Here is a 7,860-nt window from a genome sequence, read left to right as displayed (position 1 = left end):
TGCATTAATTGTGTTTAAATGCTCACAGTTTGCTGGTAGCCAGAGTGAGGTTGGCAGTTTCTGTGCCTCTCTGAACAAATCCTGAAGGAGGGAAAAAAATTATTTACGGCTTGAAGTCTTCTGTCTTCCTTTCCATCACTGCACATGCCCTTTCCAGCAAGGTTTCCATCGCCCTCACTGTGGAACTGCCTTGCTGGCAGCAGGTGCAAGGCCAGGAGGACATCTGGTGAGGAGGAGGATGATCTCCATGCCCTTCATCCAGCTGTGATCCCTTCAGGAACCCCCAGCTCCTCTGAAGGAGTTTTGTTCTCCCTGTCCCTGGGAATGATGGAGACAGTGGCCATTCATGGATGATGGATTAATGGAGAGCAGGAAAATTGAATTTCCTGCTTGCGCTGCATGGTTCTGCTCCTTCTGTGGGACACAAAAGTGCACGAGACATTCTGAGGGCCAAACTGGGGATTTCGCTTCCCACCTTTTCCTGCAGAATTCCCAAGCTCTGGGAGGGCCAGCAGTGCCAGCCTGCGTGGCACAGACTGCCCAGGCTCCCTTGGGCTGTTCCACCCAGGAAAATAAATTGGTGAGTGAACAAAGCATTCCACAAATCCATTGGATTTGTGGGGTTCACAGAATTCCCAGAATGACCTGGTTGGAAGAGACCTTCAAGATCATCGAGTCCAACCCAGCCCCAACACCTCAACTCACCCCTGGCACTCAGTGCCACATCCAGGCTGTGTTAAACACACCCAGGGATGGGGACTCCAGCACCTCCCTGGGCAGCCATTCCAGAACTTTATCACCTTTCTGTAAAACCTTTTTCCTAATATCCCACCTAAATTTCCCTTGGCACAGCCTGAGACTGTTTATTACAATTAGAGCACCGTGCCCAGCTGGGAGGGCATCCAGGGGACCTGGAAATGCTCCTGGTTTTGTCCCCCACCAAACTTCCTGTGCTCGTCCCCATCCCCACATTCCCTGTCCCTGTCCCTGTCCCCATCCATGGCCCATCCTGGATTTTCCCTGCCTGCAGGGATGGGTTCTTGCAGGGATGGGTTCCTGCAGGGATGGGTTCCTGCAGGGGTGGGTTCTTGCAGGGATGGGTTCCTGCAGGGATGGGTTCTTGCAGGGATGGGTTCTTGCAGGGATGGGTTCTTGCAGGGATGGGTTCCTGCAGGGATGGGTTCCTGCAGGGGTGGGTTCTTGCAGGGATGGGTTCCTGCAGGGGTGGGTTCCTGCAGGGGTGGGTTCCTGCAGGGGTGGGTTCCTGCAGGGGTGGGTTCCTGCAGGGGTGGGTTCCTGCAGGGATGGGTTCCTGCAGGGATGGGTTCTTGCAGGGATGGGTTCCTGCAGGGATGGGTTCTTGCAGGGATGGGTTCCTGCAGGGGTGGTGGGTTCCTGCAGGGATGGGTTCCTGCAGGGGTGGGTTCCTGCAGGGGTGGGTTCTTGCAGGGATGGGTTCCTGCTGCTTTGGCCCCTCGGTCACACTCAGAACCTGCCCTGTTCCCTCTCCCCCTGCAGCAGAGCTGGGATGTGGCTCCCAGCACCCCTGCCTGGGTTGGGTTGGAGCCATTCTCAGCACCCACAGCCCCCCAAATTTCAGGGCTTTGCTGGAATCCACTCCTTTGGCTCTTTCCTCAACTTTGCCATTCAAGGACCAGCAGCAATTTGCTCCCAAGAGGTGTTCTCAAGTTATTTATTTCCAGGGAACTCAGAATCCCTGAGCAGTTTGGGTTGGGAGAGACCTTAAAAATCATCTCTTTCCACCCCTGCCATGGCAGGGACCCCTCCCACTGCCTGGGATGCTCCAGGGTGCTTCTCTGCAGGAGCTGCAGCTGCTTTTGACAATTTTACACCTTTTTCATGTGAGACTGCCCCAAAGACTGCCCACATTTTGTGCCTTCCTGGGTGTCCCAGGGCAAACATTGGGAATGTCAGAGCAGGAGAGCAGGGATGGACATTTGGCCTTAAATTATTCCCCAGGATTTCAGTGATAAGAGCCACACTCAGCCACCATCCAAGAGCCTTGGGCTGTAATTTTCTTAGATCTTTGAAGCAAAACAAGGTTGTGCCAATTGGAGAGCTGTACAGAAATCAGGGAAAATGAAATTTGTGGCCAATGCATTTCTTCTGTGCCCAAACCTGATTTTTTTTTTTTTTTGTTTTGTTTTCATTTACATTCTGCAGCTCCATCTCTGAAGGGGCTGGCTGGAGTCCATCCTTCCATCCTCCTCCTCACACCACAGGGCCACGGGGTGCTGCCCACAGAGGAACCCAGTGCAGCCTCAAGAACATTTTGCAGAATTCTTATGGTTTTCTTTAAATTTTTTCAATTTCAATTCCATGTTGAAATCGTGACCATCCCCATTTTATAGGTGTTAAAATACCAAAGTCTGAGCATTTTTCAGGGCCAGGTTGGGCTGGGCTTGGAGCACCCTGGGGTGGTGGAAGGTGTCCCTGTCCCCAGCAGAGAGTGGAGTGGGATGGGCTTGGAGGTCCCTCCCAACCCAAAGCATTCTGTGATTCTGTCAATTTTAATTGCAAATGGAACAAAAGTTCCTCTTTCTGCTCCAGTTGTTCTCTTGGCTGCTGGAGCCTCCAGCATGAATCCACACCTCTGCTCCAAGTTCTCTGCACTTAGACAAGACCAAACTCCCTTTTCCTCCTTGACAACGCCTGAATCCACTGCACCCCCAGAGATTCCCCACATGAATGAGCCATGATTGTGCAAGCACAATGGAAATAGTTAAAAACAAACCCAAATCCTGCTCTATGTTTTTATTTTCCTGAAAACTAAGCAAGACATTTAAAGAACTTATGCACGACTTGAAACAAAATTTGAATAAATTCTTACATTTGATAGCCCTGGAGATAAATTCACCCAGAGCTCAGCCTGGCCCAGGCCGTATCTTGGCTAATAACAATTGAAGTGTATATGTTCCATTCCTGAGAGAAGGCTTAATTCATCTGAATTCATCTTCCTGCAGGCCCAGAGCAGAGCTGGCACCCTGTAAATCTGCCTCTCCATTGTTCCAGACACAGCTCAGGGCACATTCCTGCCAGAGAGCTCGGAGGGAAAATCCACAGGCACTTCCCCAGCCCAGGAAAAAGAAGTTCTGGATTTCCAGCAAAACGAGTTCATTAGAAAATAATCCAAATTAATTACATCTGAAGGTAAAATAATGCATGAATTGCAAATGTTCCTGTTTCCTTCAGCAGTGTTGATGTGGCCAAATTAGTTTTGAAATTCATACAGAATCCTTTACCTGGGTAGGAAAGTATTGTAAACAGCTTGTGTAATTAAAGTGATTACACATGTACAAATTGTCATCTGCTTGAGGTTGCACAGCTCTTTGTCAGCTGCATGGAACAGGGACAAAACCCACCAGGCTCTGTCTGGGGGAGGAGGACAGAGCTGCCACTGCTTCCACCAGGTCAGGAATGGCCTGAAACCGCCAGATCCACCAGGAAATGTTCTCCTGCAGTTCCATCAGATCCATCAGGAAAGGTTGTCCTGCAGTTCCACCAGATCCATCAGGAAATATCTCCTGCAGTTCCATCAGATCCATCAGGAAATGCTCTCCTGCAGTTCCACCAGATCCACCAGGAAATGCTCTCCTGCAGTTCCACCAGATACATCAGGAGATGCTCTTCTTCAGTTCCATCAGATCCATCAGGAGAAGCTGTCCTGCAGTTCCACCAGATCCATCAGGAAATGCTCTTCTTCAGTTCCATCAGATCCACCAGGAAATATCTCCTGCAGTTCCATCAGATCCATCAGGAAATATCTCCTGCAGTTCCACCAGATCCATCAGGAAATGCTGTCCTGCAGTTCCAGCCATGTGGGAATAACCAGATCCCACTGCAGGGATTGCACAGGGAGGAAAAGCAGCTAAACCACGAGCAGAGCCCTGGGCTGAGCTCCCATCCCTGCACAGAGGGAGGATGGATGTTGGAGCTGTGGTATCTGTGTAAATGAATGACTCTTCAGTAATTGAGATAATCTAAATCAGGTATGGGATGAAAAAGGGAAAGATGGGATATTGGGAGGGAATTCCTGGCTGGGAGGGTGGAAATCCCTGGCACAGGGTGCCCAGAGCAGGTGGGACTGTCCCTGGAGCCCTGGCAGTGCCCAAGGCCAGGCTGGACACTGGGGACAGTGGAAGGTGTCCCTGCCATGGCAGGGCTGGGATGAACACTCAAATCCTTCCCAAACCAGTCTGGGATTCTGTGGTTTCAAATCCATCAAACCCAGTTAATTCCTCACCCCATTGTTTCCCTGTTCTTCCAGGATCAGGACCCCAGCAGAATTCCTGCTGCAGCCACCAAAGTCACTGGGAACATCCCTGGGTTCCCTGCCAGGGACAGCAGGGACGTTTCCATGTGGTTCCCATTGTCCTGCATTTAACCTCTCAGAGATATTTTGGGGCAATTCTTTATTTACATTTTCTTTAACAAAGAATATGTTTACCTTCTTCCTAAAGATTACCACATGGCCAAACACTTCCAAATCCAAATATTTCCTAAAGGGGAATCTGCATAATAATTAAAGCGTGTACATAGAGCGGAGGAGTGGTGAAAAAGATGTTCTGAGTGTTCACAGGGATTTTGTAAGGGGATCCAGGCAGGATCTCAGTTTCCAGCAGATTGCCAGTCTGGGGGAGTGCAAGCCAAGTTTCCACTGCTTAAATATTTACTCAAAGGACAATGAGAGGGTGGGAAGTGTGTTGTTGTTAATAATAACAGTTTGCACGCTGCTGTCTGAGCTGGGGTGCCAAATCCCATCCTGGATGCTCTGACACCAGGAGGAGAGGGCAGCTGGGCCAGCCCTCAGCAGAATTCAGTCACTGAACTAAAATCACCTTCAGGACAATCCTTGTGGCTTTTTCTGGTTGCCTCCAAAATTCAGATGTTTCTTCTAAGTGCATGTAGAGACAGGGCAAGGAGGGGATGGCTTCAAAGTGATGGAGGGCAGGGATGGGAGGGATTTGGGAAGGAATTGTTCCCTGGGAGGGTGGGCAGCAGTGCTGGCACTCACTGCACCAAAACAGCCCCAAAACAGCACCAAAACTGGCATTCCCAGCCCCAACAATCACCCTCACGGGGAAGGAGGGGTTTGTGTGGCTCTTCCCCCTGCCAATGCAGCCCCGGTGATAGCTCAGGGCTGAGGGGGGTGATGGGCATCGGTGGCTCTGCCCTTGGGAATTGTGGCAGGACGAGCTGGCAGGGCAGCACAAACACATCCCGAAGCCCAGAGCCTGCCCACAGAGCAGGGAGACTCGGGGTGTCGAAAATTCTGAGGATTTCCTTCACTCACACCAAGTTAATTGCCTAAAGAGCACCTGGAGGGAAGGCTGAGTGCTGGTGTAAAGTGTGAGTAGTGACAGCTCCCGTGGCTGGGAACACTCACTGGATCCTCCAGGAAAACCAGGGGCAGTCGCTGCTTGAATGCAGGGAAGGGAAATTTAAAAATGAGCACAACTTTTCCAGGTCCCTGCAGAGCTTTGCTGCCCACCTCAGAGCCCCCAAAGGAATCCAGATCTCCTGCTTTTATTCCTCAAACCTGTGCAGGAGGTGACCTTCAAGGTGCCCTCTCACCTGCTGGCACCTCTCAGTGAGGGAATCAGGCTCAGGAATAGCCAGGGACCGACGACTCAAGGGCAAACAGAACGGGAACAGCCACAAAATGCAGCAAGTATCAATATTTGCTGGGCAGGAAGGAGCACAGGCTGTTCTGCTGGCACAACACATCGTTCATTCCCTGCTGCCCAGCCACAGCCCCCTCCAGGGATCCCACAGAGGCTCGGGTGCTTTTCCAATGCTGCTGCTCCACAAGGCAGCTCTGGAGGAGCTGAGCTGTGGGAGAGCCCCAGGGGACACAGCAGGTTTGTGCCCAGCGCTCTGCACCTTTCCAGGCTCGCTGTTTGCTCCTTGCCGGCCTTGCTGTGTGCAGAGCTGAGAGCCAGGCAGGGTCTGTGGGGCTGAGCTCCATCAGAGCTCTGGCTGCTCCCTGCCCTGCTCTCCTCATTCCTGCTGCTGCAGGGAGACACCAAAATGCGGGAACTGCTCCTTCAGCCCCACAGACCCCACGGCAGGGCCTGCAGGAGCACAGGAGCAGGTGTTTGTCCTTCCTGCAGCATTCCTGGATCCCTTCTCCATCCCCCTGCTCCGGCCAGCACGTCAATCCCACACCAAAGTTTTATCTGCAGGAAGCACGGGCTGTGAGAGCTGGCTGGTTCCTGAAATAGCCATAATTAAATTTGGGGAAATCTATGGGGTTTTGTAGAGGTTCAGACACTCTAAGAAATAAAATAGAAACAGAAGAGTCCTGGCCAACTTCTGTTGGCCTGTAGACTTATTAGGGATTCCAGTCCAAGGAAACCAGGAATGTGAGTATTCCTGTCCAACACATCCCGTTAAGGCTATTTTATTTTAATCACAGCTGTGCTAAAAACCACACAGTTCTCTCACACCATCCAATCACCTTCCCTGATAGGATGAAAGCCCATTTTCCCTGACTTTTTATTACAACCATCTTGAAGACAGACGTGCCAAGAGCTGGGGGAAGGTTTGAGGTTCCCACCACGTTTGTGTTACACCCCAAAAACCTGCACAAGGCTTTAGGGCTGCTCCACTTCAACCAGCTGTGCTCTAAGCAGAGCAGGTAGGACCTGGCAGGTTTATTTGGAGGAGGGCGAGGGTGGCAGAGGCCGGGGCTGAGCCTGCCGTGCTCTCACGCACATATTAATGAACTGCTCTATTCGGGATCAATCGACAGCACCGCTACTTTTATTGACTTTATAATTAGCAGTATCTTACTTTTGCCGGAATAAAGCCGTTTTACCTAATGTAAAATCTATCATTTCCAGCCCGTTATTAGCACAGGAACGGCCGAGCTGCTTGGGGCCTCGCCGGGAGTGTCCTGGCTGTCCCTGTCCTCATCTCTGCCCTTGTCTGTGTTGTTATCCCGGTCTTGCTCCGTTGTCCATCCCGCGGGGACGCCTCGGGCTCTGCCGTCGCTGCCCGCGGTGCTCGGGCCGGCTCGGGAAACCCTTCTCGACCCTCCCCAACATTTCCCGACCCTCCCCAGCCTTTCCTCGGCGGGGTCTCAGGGCTGCGCATCCCCGGCCGGCCCCGTCCATCGCTGGCCCCGGAGCGGCTCCTCCCGCCGGGAATTCCCGGAGCTTCCCGGTGCCTCGGGAAGGAGGAGCGGGAGGAGAATCCCGGAATCCCGGCGTGGGGAGAGCGCCCGGCCGGGAGCGGGCAATGCCCCGGTGCGGGCAATGCCCGGGCTCGGTGCGGGCTCTCCCCGGGCACGGTGCGGGCAATGCCCGGGCTCTGTGCGGGCAATGCCCGAGCACAGGGGGTCCCGGTGCCTCCTGTGGGATCCCGCCCTGCAAAAGATGCCGAGCCGTTCCGCTTTGCTCGCTTTTATTACCTGAGGGAACCTGACAGAACTCGCACAGACACAATTGCGATAGAGCGTCCGCCCGGCTCGGCTGCCGCAGCAAAGCCCGGTCCGCGCAGCCGAAACTCGCGGAAAACTCACAGAAAGTGGAGGGGAAAATAAAAAAATGTTTTTAAAAAAAGCTGCGCGGAGGCGAGCGGCGCTTCCTCGTCGTGCTGAGCGCTATCGGCGTGTCGCGACATCTACGGAGCGGGAAGGAACGTGCGAGATGTAGAGGAGGGGAGAACACGGGAAAGAAAGAAAGAACATCACCGCTGGCCGGGCACCGGGAGCTGGCACCGGCCCCGAACCGGCCCCCGGCACCAATAGGCAAAGTGTCTTAAATTCATTACTTGGCACTTATTGAAACTCGTGACGTCGAGAATGGATTAAAAAAGGTGAAGCAAACCTGAGTG

This window comes from Zonotrichia albicollis, chromosome 9, assembly GCF_047830755.1.
Source record: "Zonotrichia albicollis isolate bZonAlb1 chromosome 9, bZonAlb1.hap1, whole genome shotgun sequence".
NCBI lineage: Eukaryota > Metazoa > Chordata > Aves > Passeriformes > Passerellidae > Zonotrichia > Zonotrichia albicollis.
The sequence above is the reverse complement of the archived record's forward strand: the minus strand, read 5'-3'. Positions refer to the sequence as shown.